The following is a 15,554-nucleotide window of genomic DNA, read 5'->3' on the forward strand; positions in this document are numbered from 1 at the left end:
AGTAAGAACAAGATTAAAAATTGTCATCGTATTTATCAACATGATAAAAAGTCTCCACTTGGGAAGATTACAGTAAAATCTTAGTATATAAAATAACAAAGATGATTTGTACAGAAATGAATGGACAAGAATTAAAGCAAGAAAACAAGAACAATATTTTTAAAGAATTGAAGAAACTGCCTATATTCTATAGTTTTATATCTAATTAGAATGTAATTGAAATGTGAGTATATAATAAATACATTATCTCCATCTTAAAGTCCTTTTTTTTTCCTTTTTTTGGCAGAACTGGGGATTGAACTCAGGCCCTTGCGCATGCCAGGGAAGCACTTATTCTACTGAGCCATCTCCCCAGCCCTTATCTCCATCTTAAAACAAATATAAAAGTAAACGTTTTCCAGAAGAAGACTCTATAGAATGTTATACCACATTTCAAATTTCTGGAAATAATAAAAAATAACTACCCAAATAAGTAAATAAGACCATATGCCAAGTAACCCACCAAAAAACAAATAATAGAAAGAAATAAGTATTGCCACTGTACAGTAACTATGAACTTTAAATTAAACTTGAAAATAATTCTAATAGATCTAAGGAATTTGATGGTCAATGGAAGCATTTTTCTAAAATATCAAATTAAAATGTGTATATAAGTTTAACAGATACAAGGAAAGTTATACAGATGAAAGGAGAGGAACACACACACACACATACACACACACGCACACACACACACACACACATGCTTCATTCAGAATTCAATCAGTGCACTCTTCCCCATACATCTGCTAATGAAGAAATTTGATTTGCAGCATTTATGGAGAGAGCTGAACTCCAGCTCTTTATGGTTGGGTCTAGGAGGTTGGATGTGTCTTCTGGTGCTAGAATTAATTCCACCATCTATGACTTGTTCTCTTATTTCCAATGAGTGAAGGGTCTTGGAGGTTGTTATGGTTTGTATGTAGTTGTTCTCCCAAAGCCTCATGTAGTCATTGGGGCCCAGTTGCACAGTTTATGGTTAATTCATGATCCAAGGCTGGGATTAGAGGTCTGAGTACTGCTGGGATTATGGGTGTGAGTGCTACACCAGGCCTGGAGTGGAGAGCCTGAATGCAACATAAAGGAGACAGATTCGCTCTCTGTTGCCATTGTTGCCACTAGTTCTCCCTTTTTGGTTTTCCACTGCCACGAACTGCTGCCCTCTGCCATGTGCCATTCTGCCTTGGAGCCAGATGAGCATGGACTGAAACCTCCACTAACTGTGAGTTAAATAAACTTTTCCTTTCTTAATTTTGGGTGTTGGGTGTTTTGTCCCAGCAATGAGAAAAGAGTAACGAAGACAGAGGTTCAGATGGACCCCTGCGCCTGCTTCTCACTCCCTCTGCACTCTTCTAGGTATGGTTAACCAAAGGTTTTCCTGACTGTCTTGTCATAGGGTATGCTTAATAGGGTCAGGTGTGTGGGGGGAGTGCAGGGTAACTGGTTAAACACCCAGTCTTCTGCTGATTTCCAAGGGACCTTTATGATCTCCATCCCTTTTCTTCTGCAATACTTCATGCAGATGCTAATATCTGTTCTTTTTATAGCCACATACATACAGATATATACCACTCCATGGGAACATTCTGCAAGTTCCTTCAGCCACACCCTCTTCTCCACATCTTCACCCACACCAAACTCTGCCTACACCCAACCCACAAACTCAGTGGTGCCTGGGGCCTGCAGAGCTCAGCAGGTCCTGGCTGCCGGTGGGAGGATCTCCGGTAGGCACCAAGATCCCTAGTGTCTGAAGAGCAGGTTGCAGGCCTAGGCATTCCATGTGCACGGAGTTCACCAGTGTTTTGGAGAGAGCAGTGAGAAAGTACCTATACTGGCGCTGCTCCAGGGCATGTTCTTCTGCCTTGGGTCACACTGATCACAACTCTATCTGACACTGAGCCAGGAATCTCTCCATGAATAGTTCTTGGACCAGGACCAGGCCCTTGTTTCTTTCTTTCCCAAGCATTTGCTGGTCCTAACTCAGTCTAGATCCTGTGAATAACTCAGGGGCTGTCAGTTTCTCCATTGCTCTGATCTGCAAAGGGCACTGTGTTTGGGGTCCCTTCCCCATGAGAAGGAGCTGGGGGGCATGCTGCACTGAACCGGGCGTGGCTCAGCTTCTTCCCTCCACGGGGTTGATCATTTCCTGGGATGAGATGTTTGCTAGACTTTGGGTGTAGGCAGTGCTGGGATGAAGAGGAAGCCCTGCTTCTTTCTCTACATTCTCCTGATACTGCACTGCATCTTGAAGGCTTTTCCTTCAGGTTGCCTTCCTGCATTTGCAATATTACTCACCCCCCCCCCACCACCACTAGAGAGAACCCGCAGTTCACACTGCACATCTTCCAAGCATCCTGCAAGAACTGCTGTGTCTAGACAGCTATCGCAGACTCTTGGTGAATAATTTATAGCATAACAGTTCACAAAGGAGGGGAAAGGAATGAAGCTACATTATAATAGGGTTTTTGTATTAAAATTTTATTGATATTAGCTTATATTTAGTTTTTAAAGTAAAATGTTGATTATAATCTTCAGTGGAAACACTAACAATATAATGAAAAATGCTGTGAAAGAAACAAAGAATGGAATTAAATAATACACTCAAAAACATAAATTTAACAAAAAAGTGACAACACAATAGAAAAGCAAAAAGATTTCAAGTATAGACAAAAATAGCATTATAACAAATATAAATGTGATCTCTCCAGTAATTGTATTAAATATAAATGGATTAAGCACTCTACATAAAGGGCAGAGATTGCCAGTGTGAATGAAAAAGCAAAGAAAATAATATAATCTAAGTAATTGTCATGTATAATCAAAAGTTTTAGTATTAAAAGCACTTATAAATCGGAAGAAAAAAATGGAAAGTATGTACTATAAAGGAGTAGTAAAAACAGTCATTTAAGTGGAAATACTATTGTCCAACAAAACATATTTGGGGGAAATAGTCCCTACCAAAGAAGAAGTACATATGATAATGAATAGAGCAATTCATTAGGAAAATATAACAATTATAAAACTATATACCTGAGAAATAAACCCCAAAATGTATGAAACATGCATTGACAGAATTAAAAAAATGTGCGATTAGGAAGCAATAATTGGAAATTTAAAAACCCTACTTTTAGTCATTTATGATGCAACTAGGTAGAGATAAATAAGGAAACCAAATACTTGAACAACAATCCCTAACAAAAATTTATAAAATCTTTTACCCTACAACAGTGGTATAAACATTCTTCTCAAGTATATCTTTTTTCAGGATGCACCACATGCTAAACCAAAAGAAGTCTGAAAACTTCTTTTTAAAAATTTTAATTTTACAACATACTTTGACATAGTGAAATGAAATCAGAAATGAATAAGGCAACATTAATATGTATAAAAGTGTGGAAATTAAATTCATAATAAGTAGGTCAAAGAAGAAATCACAGAAAAATTAGAAAATACTTTGGCATGAGTGAAAATAAAAGCAGAACACAGTAAAACTTATGAGACACAATGAAAAAAGAGCTTAGAGTGAAGTTAGAGCTTGTATTTTTAAAAAGAAAGAAGCTCCAAACCAATAGCATTAGCTTCTGTCTTCAGCAGCTACAGAAAGAAGAGCAAGCAAACCAAAAGAAGAAAGTGATAAAAAGTAGAGTAGAAATAGAAGAAACAGAGAATAGGAAATACAGAATAATGAAATACAGAATACAATATAAAGAAGAAATTTTTACCCAGACTCACTGTATTCATCTGTCTTGCTGCCATAACAGAATAGCACAGACTAGAAAGCTTAAACTGTAAAATGCATGTTTTCTGGCCTGGGGGGATGGCTCAGTGGAACAAGTGCTTCCCTGGCAAGTGCAAGGGCCTGAGTTCAAGCCCTGGTTCCGCCAAATAAATAAATAAATAAATAAATAAAATGTCTGCTTTCTTATAGTTCTGGAAGTTAGAAACTCAAGAACACAATGTCAATCAGACTGGCTTTGGTGAGTTCTCCCTCCTTGAACTTCGGAGGGCTACTCTCTGTCCTTATATGGACTTCCGACTTCCCTTAATGTACATATGCATAAGGACCTCTCCCTTAGGATTTTATTCCATCTAATTTACCTCCTAAAGGACCTATCTCCAATTACTACATCATTAGAGTTAGGGTTTAGACATATAAACTTGATGGAGTACAAGACAGCATGGAACACTGACCAAGAGAAGAAAAAGACTCAGTGAAAAATTCTGCGGTGAAAGCAGGAACATTACTAATCTTACTGACACAAAATATACACTGGAGTATTATAAATGCTTTATGTATTATAAACTACTTTATGCCAAAAAATAGATAAATTCTATTAAATGGAAAAGTCCTAGGGAGATACATGTTCCAAAACTGTCTCAATAATAAATAAAAATATAAATAGACCACTAAGAAATAAACATACTTAATGTTATATTTTACCGAGAAAAATATCCAAAGCTTATATGGCTTCACTGATAAATTCTACAAAATGTTAAACAAAATTTAATGTCACTTCTAAAACTTCTATGCTTCTTCCATAAATTAAAAGATGGGATTTTTTCAATGTTATGAAGCCAGTATACCCTGATACCAAAATCAAAAAGGTCATAAGAAAACTACAGACCAACATCCATTTTGAATATAAATATAAAATCATGAACAACAAAAATAAAAAATAAAAATACAGTATATTTTTTAATTATACATCAAGAGAAAGAATTTATCTCAAAAATAATCTTAATTTAATATCCAAAAATCAATTAACATACGCACCAAAATAAAGTACTAATAAGTTTTTTATGGTAACATGTAACTTGTGCTGAAGAAAACAGCAAGCAGCAAATAGTGTTCTCCCAAGAAAGAAGTCATAAGGGCTATAACCAGCAATGCCATAGGGGTGGGGTTGCTTGACCCCTTTGGAGCCCACATTTTGGCACAAACTACTCAGATTTTGGGCACAGAGTTACAAAGTTTAATGTTAGACCTATTGGGTTTTGGTGTTACTTTGGTCCCAAATAAATAGATGAATAAAATGTTATATATACAGACCATGGGATATTGTTTTAGCTAAAGCAATAAAGTACTGGTATATGTTAAATATGGAAAAGATTTAAATATGTTAACTGCGGAATGCCAGAAAGGAGTACATACTATATCATTACAATGCCCAGAACAATTAAATTTGTTGAAATTATGATTGGAAGGGGCTGGAGATGGGAGAGGAAGGACAGAAGGAATTGCTAATGGATACAGGATTCCTTTTGATGCAATGAAAATATTCTAAAATTTAGGTAGTGGTGATGCTTGCCCAACTTTTTAAATATAATTTTTAACAACTATGAAATTACACAGTCTAAAAGGGTGCATGTAATGGTGCATGTTCCCAACTTGGAATCAACCGAAATGACCACCAGAAGTAGAATCAATGAGGTAATAGACTGCAGTGGGAGAAAGCAAGCTGCTCCACAAGCAGCAGCAGTGACTCTCAAAACACAAGAGCAGAAGCAGTTCATGACAAAGTAGAAACAACAAGGTGTTAGAAACCAGAACAGTGCCTGGGGAGGGTCTGAAAGAGGCTTCTAGAGTACTGGTCCCATTCAGTTTCTCCATCTAGGTACTAAGTGCCAGCTACATGATTATTTTCTCTTTGTTTTAAAAAAAGAAAAAAAAAAAAAACCTCTTTAAGCTGTGCATTTATGATTCATGCACTTGCATATGCATATTATATTTCAGTAACAAGTTTATCACCAAAAAATAGTCTTTCTGTTCTGTATTATTTTCTAAATTAACCAACCAGAAAATATAACAAAAGGAATTAGCTACCGTTATAATTATTTAATTATGTGTGATCATTTGCTTATTGTCTAGCTCAGTGGCTCTCTCCGCTGGGGAAAATTTTGCTATACTGAGGACATTTAGCAACATCTGGAGACATTTTTGATTGTCACAGTTGGGGGTGTGCTGCTGGCATCTAGTGAGTTGAGACCACATATCCTACTAAATATTCTACTGAGTCCCACCACAAGCAGCTATGTACCTAAAATATCAACACTGTCAGAAGCATGCTGTAGCTCTTCCAATTGTTTTAGATCCCACAGAAAAAAAGAGAGATCGATTGCCTGTTTGATGTACATCTCCACCTCCCCCCAGAGCCCATCAGAGTAGCTGGCACACAAAAGACAATAAGAAGTTGTTGATCACCGGATCTATCTGTTTCTCTTTGTCTTTCAATATAGATACATAGAAATGTGTGTGTATGCGTGTGTGCGTATCTGTCTGTCTGTCTGTCTCACACACACACACATACACACACATTTACAATAGACCACAGCTCCAGTAGGTGGGTGGATACCGAGAGGTCCTAGAGCCACTGCCATTTCACTCTGACTGGTAATCTGTACTTCATATTTTGAGAAAAGCTGCCTAAATTTTGAATTGGGGGTGGTCCTTTTAAGATTTTTCTGGAGACTCTTGAAAGAAGGCTCTGGCCTCTCCTGTATACATAGGCAACATTCAACAAGACATGGGCAATCAGCAAAAGCTTAATAAATACAGCTCAAATTATTTGTCAGAATGTGAATAAGCCAGTTAAGCACTAAAGACTTTAGTTTTCTCATCTGTAAATTATGTGAATTAGACTAAACAACCTCCAGGTCCTCTCACCTAAAATGTGATGATTCAATGATTGAAAAAGGCAGAAATTGTAAGCTCTAAAGATGTAATATTTTGTGTTTTGCCAAATTGTTTGGGGGGGGTTGGATAGTCTCCCTATTATAACAGAATGCAACAGCTTCATTTGATAACACCAACAGGTGTGTAATTAAGCCTGATCTTTCTCCAGCATAGTTCATTTTCCACTGATGGGTCTACAATTAAAACAACTCCCTCCCCAGAGAAGGATACATCAGTGTTATACTTTTCATCTTTAATTACACTGGTTGAAGATGAGTAAATGCGCAGGGGATCCCAATTGGGAGGAGTAAATTCATTAGGTGGTTGGTAATATGCCATCCAATCTGCATTTCAAGCTACTGTCTCTGCACAGTGAAGATGGCCCTCAACGAATCTGTTCAACTATCCCAACGATGAAGCCTGTCCCCGCCTGCCTACCTGAGCACTGGAAATGTAATTGAGGACTGTAAAAGCTCTGGACCCTTCAGGAAGATAAGTACTGTGCCAAAGCCAAAGCTAATTTGCTACTTCAGTGGTTTTTAGTAGATTGGCCAACATTCCTTGTTAATACTTTATAGAAGAAAAGAGTTTCCAAGTCATACTACTACCTCTTTCTCAGGAAATCTCCTTCTAGCTCCCTTTTTCTCACATCTCTGAGAGGTTGTCACCTCAGCTATTCACTTGCTTACTTATATGTCTGAGACCTTTCCCTGCGATACCAGTTCTGTACAAGGAGGAAGCAACTGTTTCATTAACATTTATCATCACTTGAATCCCAGTGTCAATCCGTGACATCCAGTAACTAGTTCCTTAATAAATATTGATTCTGAATGCTTCTAAATATACTTTTTGGTAGAGATTTGGGGGCTGAGATAACTGACACTGAGCCCAGTGTAACAAAACGGGCCTGACTGTGGCATTATAACTCACTCACATACTTGGTCAAATTTTAGTCTTTTAATTTCTAGTCAATAAATACAATGATTTACTATTCAATTCCTATAGACCTAAGTCAGTTTTTTAAATCTAGAACCAAGCCTGGTAATTTTGTTGCATATCTAAGTGCTCAACAGACCCTCTCTGGGCTCAGTCTGATGACATTCACTTTTGTTTCTGTCAGGAAGCAATTAGTCACTGAAGCACTAATTTCCCTGTGCCCTAAATTGTCTCCTAGCTAGTAAGGAGGGCAAATTGACCTCTTTTTCTGGCAAAGAGGATAACAGAAGTTGCCTGAAGGGGCCTGCAGAAAGTAACTTTCCCCAGGCCCCAAACTTATGTCCTGGTTTGTGTCACATCTCCCACCTGAACACACCATCCTAACCTTGTGGGAATATCCTTCATGGTAGGCAGAGATCTATGATTTTCCAAATCTGTAAAACCAGATTCTTAAAGCACCTTAGATTCTGGGCTCCCAGCAGAAAGACTGCATCTTAGCAAACCATTTCTTTCCCTTTTGCTTTCAGACAATTTCTTCCTAAGCTTCCTATTTCTGGCAAGATATTACTGAGGCTTTGAACCATATTCCATGAAATCCAGTGTCTTTCCATTTGATTGGCAGACCCCTGAGTTAATAGGCCAAAATCAGTGACATGTGGCCTGGGCATCAAGGTGCCAAATGTGCCTCGTTAATCTTCTGAGTCACTACCTGATTTTCCACTTCAGAGCCTAAGATAATATTTTTAAATATAAATTTTTAAAAAGGGTGATGGAAGTCTTCATTCTCCTATACACAACCCTTAAATCAAACTGTCCATTGTACTTTCATTCCAGAGCTCATTTTAGGATCAGTTAATGAATTTCCTGATGCAAGTACGGCTATGTCTCATAAGCAAACAACAAAAAGGCTTTAAATGGCTTGAACAACTAAACAGTGAACACTCAAACAGCTTAAAGGCATGGGTGAGCTTAGGTAGATCAAATGGGGACAACAGTTCCTGGCTTACATCTTCCCAAATTCACCTCTAGTGGAAAAGAACTCAGACATTTTGAGCTATTTAATTAAAAAGACTAGACTTAGTAGTAGGCATTTTTTACTCTTTTTTGGTTTGTTTGGTTTTGTTTTCTAGGCAGGATCTCACTATGTAGCTCAGGCTAGCACTGAACTCACTATGTAGCCAGGTTGTGGGTATTTGTACATGTGCACAACAATCTTAATGTTTTTTATGTTCCCTTCTCTTCTACCCCTAATCTATTAGTGCCTGTACATTTGCAAAAAGATCTATCACTCTGTTTCCTTTATCTTTATTTTACTTTTAATTTATTTACACTTTGGGTTTCTCATATGAAAGAACATACAGCATTTCAGCTCAAGTGTCTGATTTATTTCACATAACATGATGAATTCAAGGAACATCCATATTCCTACATTTATCATTGCTTATAGCAGAGTAATATGCCATCATATATAAACCACTTTTTATCCCTTCAGCTGTTGCTAGACATACAGACTGCTTCTAAGATTTAGCTATTATGAATCATGCTGCTATAATATGGTACGCATGTATTACCACAACATGTCTTTAACACTCTCAGGAAGATACCCAGTAGGGGAAAAATCTGAGTTGAATAGATTTGTTTTTTTTTTTTTAATTTCATCATTATCTTTATTTTTTATTTTTATTTTATTATTTTTTATTAATTTTAATGAGAAACAAATAGCAATGAGACATTTTCAAAGCAGGTTAGTAGGACAGATACAATAATTAATACATTGCATATTGTTGTCTTTGTAGTAGTTATTCAGAGTGCAAGATGCAGACATGCTATTTTGTCTAAACACTATTAGTACAAATCTTTCTTCTCATTCAACTAAGAGAAAGTAGCTGTATAGCTATCCTATATTTTATAGATACAGATATATATTTTTTTCACTACAAAATGGTCCTTCATCTATATCCCCCTTTTTTGTTTTGTTTTGTCAGAGATAGGTGTTCCACAGCCATTCAAATATTGTAGGTGCTTGAATTCAGCAAAAAAAAAAAAAAAACAAATATAGTCCAAGAGTCCATAATAGTAGTGGGTTATCAGCAGAACTGGCAATGTCAGAAGTTGTTGACTTGAGCCTTTTACAGCTCAAGATATTAATATGGCTTTACTTTTAATAGCTTGTGTTTATACTTTTCTGCTGGATGGTTAAGACCAAGATAAAGCAAGACCTATTAAAAAAAAAAAAACCTATATAACAAAAAATGTAACTTTTGTATCTGATAAGGTCAGTCAAATCCCCTCAGGATTTACCCTGAGACCCTGTACAGCAGTTTGTAGATCTTTTGTCAGTGTGAGTGAATAGATTTCTGTGTTTAGCTTTTAAGGCATCTCTACATTAGTTTCCATACTATTTTATATTCAAGGATGTAATCCAGGGATCCCTTCTGGCAGGCTCAGTGCGACACTCAGTTCAAGGTGCTTGGCCTCCTTCCCCCTAGTGGGGGCAGGGAGCAGTAGTCTGTGTTCCCTGGGGTTTGGGAGGATGGTGGGTCACAGGGAGGATCAGCTCATTTTCCCTCTTTTGCTGCCACTCATGACTTCCCTGAGGCACAGACCATTGTTTACTGCCAAAGCTGCATTTCCTCTTCCAGATAGGAGGGTCAATGTGTGAGGAACCTACCGCAGGAGTCTGGCTTCTGTAGCACTGGATCCTCTCAGGCTGTGAAAGCCACTCCCAAAGTGGCATCCTGTGGGTAAGAGGTGCAGGGAAAGATGCAGCCAGCTTGGGTGCCCCTTCTGTTTTTCTGATTCACATATTTAGTTTGGTCTTGACAGATCATCTTTCAGATTAGTTTTCTGTTTCTGGATTTCTAGGTGTGATAGTGTTTCAGAGAACCTGGATTTTTCAGTGACTACTATCTGAGTACCTCTAATGTATCTCCCCTCAATCAGCCATATTAGAATCTCTATGATCACTCTTTTCTTTTATATCCTCCTTGACTTCTCTGGGATACTTCAAGATGCTGATTACTTACTCATTTCTTATGTAAAATGCTCTTTTCTTTTTTCATATTATATGTGCCCCCTCAAATATGTCATTGACTCTTTTCTAAAAAATATATTTGCTTTTTTGCAATGGGTTTGCCACAAGAGCACAGGTGTAGTGAAAACCACCACTAAATCAAAGCCAACATGGGAAAGGAAAAAACTTACATTAATATAATTGTCATCAGACATGTGGACTCTGGCAAGTCCACCACCCTCAGCCATCTGATCTATGAATGCAGTGGCATCAACAAAAGAACCACTGAAGAATTTGAGAAGAAGGCTGCTGAGATGGAGAAGGGTTCCTTCAAGTATGCCTGGGTCTTGGACAAGCTAAAAGCGGTGCTTGAGTGTGACAGCACCATTGGTATCTCCCTGTAGAAATTTGAGACCAAAAAGTATTATGTGACCATCATTGATGCCCCTGGACACAGAGACTTCATCAAAAATATGATTACAGGCACATCTCAGGCTGACTCTGCTGTCCTGATTATTGCTGCTGATGTTGGTGAATTCGAAGCTGGTATCTCCAAAAATAGGCAGACCTGTGAGCATGCCCTTCTGGCTTACAGACTGGGTGTGAAGTAACTAATTGTGGGTATTAATAAAATGGATTCCATGGAACCACCCTACAGCTGGAAGAGAGATGAGGAGATTATTAAGGAATTCAGTACCAACATTAAGAAAATCAGCTACAACCTTGACAATGCAGCTTTTGTGCAAATTTCTGGGTGGAATGGTGACCACATCCTGGAGCCAAGTACTAATATGCCTTGGTTCAAAGGATGGAATGTCACTCAAAAAGATGGCAATGCCAGCAGAACCACACTGCTTGAAGCTTTGGACTGCATCCTTCCACCCATTCGCCCAACTGACAAGGCTTTGCAGCTGCCCCTCCAGAATGTCTGCAAAACTGGTGGTATTGGCACTGTCCCTGTGGGCCAAGTTGAAACTAGTGCTCTCAAACCTGGCATGGTGGTCACCTTCACTCTAGTCAATGTCACAACTGAAGTCAAGTCTGTTGAAATGCACCATGAAGCTTTGAGTGAAGCTCTTCCTGGGGACAATGTGGGCTTCAATGTCACAAACATGTCTGTCAAACATGTCCAGTATGGCAGTGTTGTTGGTGACAGCAAAAACTACCCATCAGTGGAAGTAGCTGGTTTAACTGCTCAGGTGATTATGCTGAACCATCCCATCCAGATCAGTGCTGGCTATGCCCCTGTACTGAACTGTCACACAGCTCACATTGCTTGTAATTTTGCTGAGCTGAAAGAAAAGATTGACCACCAGTGTGGTAAGAAGCTGGAAGATGGGCCCAAGTTTTCAAAATCTGGTGATTCTTCCATTGTTGACATGTTCCAGGGAATATAGCCCATGTATGTCAAGAACTTCTCTGACTACCCACCTCTGGGGCATTTCGTTGTTCATGATATGAAACAGATAGTTGCTGTGGGTGTCATCAGAGTTGTAGACAACAAGGTTGTTGGAACTCGCAAGGTCACCAAGTCTGCCCAGAAGGCTCAAAAGACTAAATGAATATTATCTCTAACACCTGCCACTTCAGTCTTAATCAGCGGCCGAAGACAGATCTCAGAACTGTTTCTGCCAATTGGCCATTTAAGTTTATTAGTGAAAGACTGGATAAGGATAGCAATGCATCATAAAACCTTCAGAAGAAAGGAGAATTTTTTGTGGACCATTTTTTCCTGTGTGTGGCAGTTTTTAAATTATTAGTTTTTAAAATCAATATTTTTTAATGGAAAAAAACTTGACCAAAAATCTGTCACAGAACCTTGAGACCCATTAAAACAAAGTGTAATAAGAAAAAAAAATACCAAAAAAATATCCTTTTCCTAGCTATATTTAAGTAGCATACCAGTATTGAATACATATAGATAGTAAAAATGTTTGCTATAGTAAAGCAAATTAGTTGGAACACTATTTCACATAATTACCCAACTTTGTTGTTTCTGCAGCAAGAATGGACAAAATGCTACTATTTATCAAAATTCCAGACACAATGCAATTTTATTATCTGCAGTTCTAATATAGCACCTCAGATCTCTAGACTTTGTCTTCCTAAATTTCCGATATGTTTTACCATGTGCCATACATTTCTTCATTTCCTCCTCCACCTGTCATCCCTGGTAACCTCCACGTTGGTCTCTGTCTCTGCATATTTGATCTTTAAATGCATTCCATATATAAATGAGATCACTTTTATTTCCATGTCTGACTTACTTCACTTATCCTAATGTCTTCCAGGCTCTTCCACATTGCAAAACATGTCAAAAATCTCACTCTTATTTAGGATAGAATATTATCCCATTGTGTACACATACAACTGTTTATCCATTCAGTCATCAACAAATACTTGGGTTGATTCCATCCCTTGGCTACTCCGTATAACACTTCAGTGTACAAAAGAGTACACCAAGTGGTGGCTTCCTTTCCTCTGGATACATGCCTCCAAGAGGAATTGCTAGATCATTAACTTTCATGATCTCAAATAATATTTCAGAAGCATCACAAACACCCACTAGCCTATGAAGGACCACCATGTTGCCCTCCCTCAGATGCAAGTGTGACTGTGCTTACTTACAAGCAAAGCAGCTGTATAGAGGTGACTTCCCTACATTAGTTTTCAGTTTAATTACTGAGTCTGTCCAAGGCTGTGTACAGGTCTTGATGAAAGAAAATATGAGATAACATTTCCACTGAGGCCTATATGACTCCAGAAAAGAACCTCTTCCCAGGATTGGCTACAAAGCAAGTTACTCTTTAACAATAACCTAAATCTGGCTGTTCCATCCCTTTGGCAAGAATACTTTGTTCCTTCTGTTGAAAGACTTTTCTGCCCAGTCACTGGTTTAGTGCATCCACCTACCATTCTCCCCAATGCAAACAGAAAAATAAATGTCAAGCTTCTGGTGACCTTTTCATTCCCTTGAACAACTGGTCAACCCAGATCCCTGCTACGCTCTTTCCTTGCCCTGGGCTGTAACACCTGGCAGGAGGTTGGAGTCCACTACAGATGTCTCCAGCACTACCCTTCAGCTCTCCCACAAGTAGACAGTTTAGTTTCCAGTGGTTTATCAAATATGTTTTCTGTAATAACTCCTTGTTGTTTCAGACTAAATATGGATAAAAATCAGACTCCAATTTCTCTGAGACCATGACTCACATTTTTTTTATTTATTTTGTTTTTGTATCACACTTTTTTTTTTTGTACAAGGTCTCACTACACAAATAGAACTGATAGTGATCCTCCTGTTTTCAGCCTCCCCAGTGCTGGAATTACAGACATGCACCACCATGCCCAGTCTCAGTCTCTGGCTCAGCATGCCCAAGGGAGAGACTGGCACATGTGGTGCCAGGGATCAAACCCTGGTTCCTGTGCTTGCCTGAACAGGCACGTAGTCCTCTGAGCTATCTCACTGTATCTCATTTTTGACTTGTACAATCCCTCTTAAAAATTTGAATTACACAGGATGTGGCCTGATTTTTCATTCATCCTTATTCTTCAGTCACCCATCCTAGCAGTTTACTGTCCTGCCAAATCTGATTTTACTTTCTTTCTTGCATCTTTTCTCTAAATTGCAAGCCCCATTACCACCAACCTATTTCAAGTCCTTTCTTGCTTTACACTAAACAATTCTAAAATCTTTCTAACTGCACTCCTGATCTATCCCATGCCAATCTACCCTATGAACTTTTATTAAATCATACTTTTATACAATTGCTTTGAGGATATCAATCACTCTGCCCAAAACTATTCCAAGGTTTTCAGTTGCCAACAAGATAAAAGGTAATCAATCACTCTGGCCTCAAAACCAAGTTTCTTGATAATCTGACTTCTATGCTATTTTCAACCTGTTTCTTGTTATTAGCACACATAGATTCTCCCCAATCATAGTAGATTCCTAACATTTCAACTTGTGTCTTCATAATTCTGTTCATGCCACCCTTGCAACCTGTAATATTCTACTTCTTCCTGTCTCTCAAAATATTCTGTTATTTCTCCAGCAGTTCTACAGCAGAATAGGACCAAAGAGGTTCACATTCACTTATACTCTTTGTTCTTTAGTCTGCCTATGATCAAAGGCACAGATAACTTTGGTCAACCTCCCTTTCCCATATTCTCAAGTCCATTGTTGAGACTCCCTTGCTTCTTCTCCAAAAAGAGCGATACCCACCAGAGTTTAATCATTGGGCCTCCATTTCATTTCTCATCTCATTTACAAACTTATATGCTTTGGTTCTTATAAATGAACCTTTATTTCCTGTTCCAAACTGCTGCCAACTAAAGACTTTTCCAGCCTTGATTTTCCCTTATCCAGCCCCCTTCTCCAAGGGTTTAGAGTTATATTGCAAATCCCTTCTGGATGTCCACATGGGTGTAACTCATCTATTGTTGGTACACCTTGCTTTTTCATTGTATGTCTTCCAAGTCAACTGTTTGCCAATAATTTATCCCCCTCAAAAAGACTTGTCAGATTAAACAAGGTATATCAGAACTCACACCTTGTGTCAGCTTCTTAATAACTTTTACTCTAGTGTACAAGTCTAACTTTAGGACTAAGATTCTGGTTCCCAGTTATGAATAACAGTGTCCATTTGATTCCCAAGACACTGTTTTCTGATGTTGCAAACATTGCCTTCCATTTTCCTTAGCTAAAGTCACATCCTTCTCTTCCACAACTTTCAAGTAGGGACAGGCTGAAAATGCATTCCCAACTTTACTGATTCTTGCTATTTTGTGTCATCATATTGTAGGGGGCCTAAACAGTTCATTTTGACAATCAGTCTTTTGATGTCTGATATTTCTAACAACTATTTGCATCTTGGTTCATTTAACTTTTCACAC

At 38.2% G+C, this 15,554-nt stretch overlaps 1 pseudogene; it reads left to right on the top strand.

Annotated features, from left to right (window-relative positions):
- The first annotated feature begins 5,443 nt into the window (after nt 1–5,443).
- The window catches only part of LOC101592121, a 105,054-nt pseudogene continuing 94,943 nt past the window's right edge, over nt 5,444–15,554 (top strand).

The sequence above is a fragment of the Octodon degus genome, unplaced genomic scaffold (assembly GCF_000260255.1).
Source record: "Octodon degus isolate 3935 unplaced genomic scaffold, OctDeg1.0 scaffold00022, whole genome shotgun sequence".
Classification (NCBI taxonomy): Eukaryota; Metazoa; Chordata; class Mammalia; order Rodentia; family Octodontidae; genus Octodon; species Octodon degus.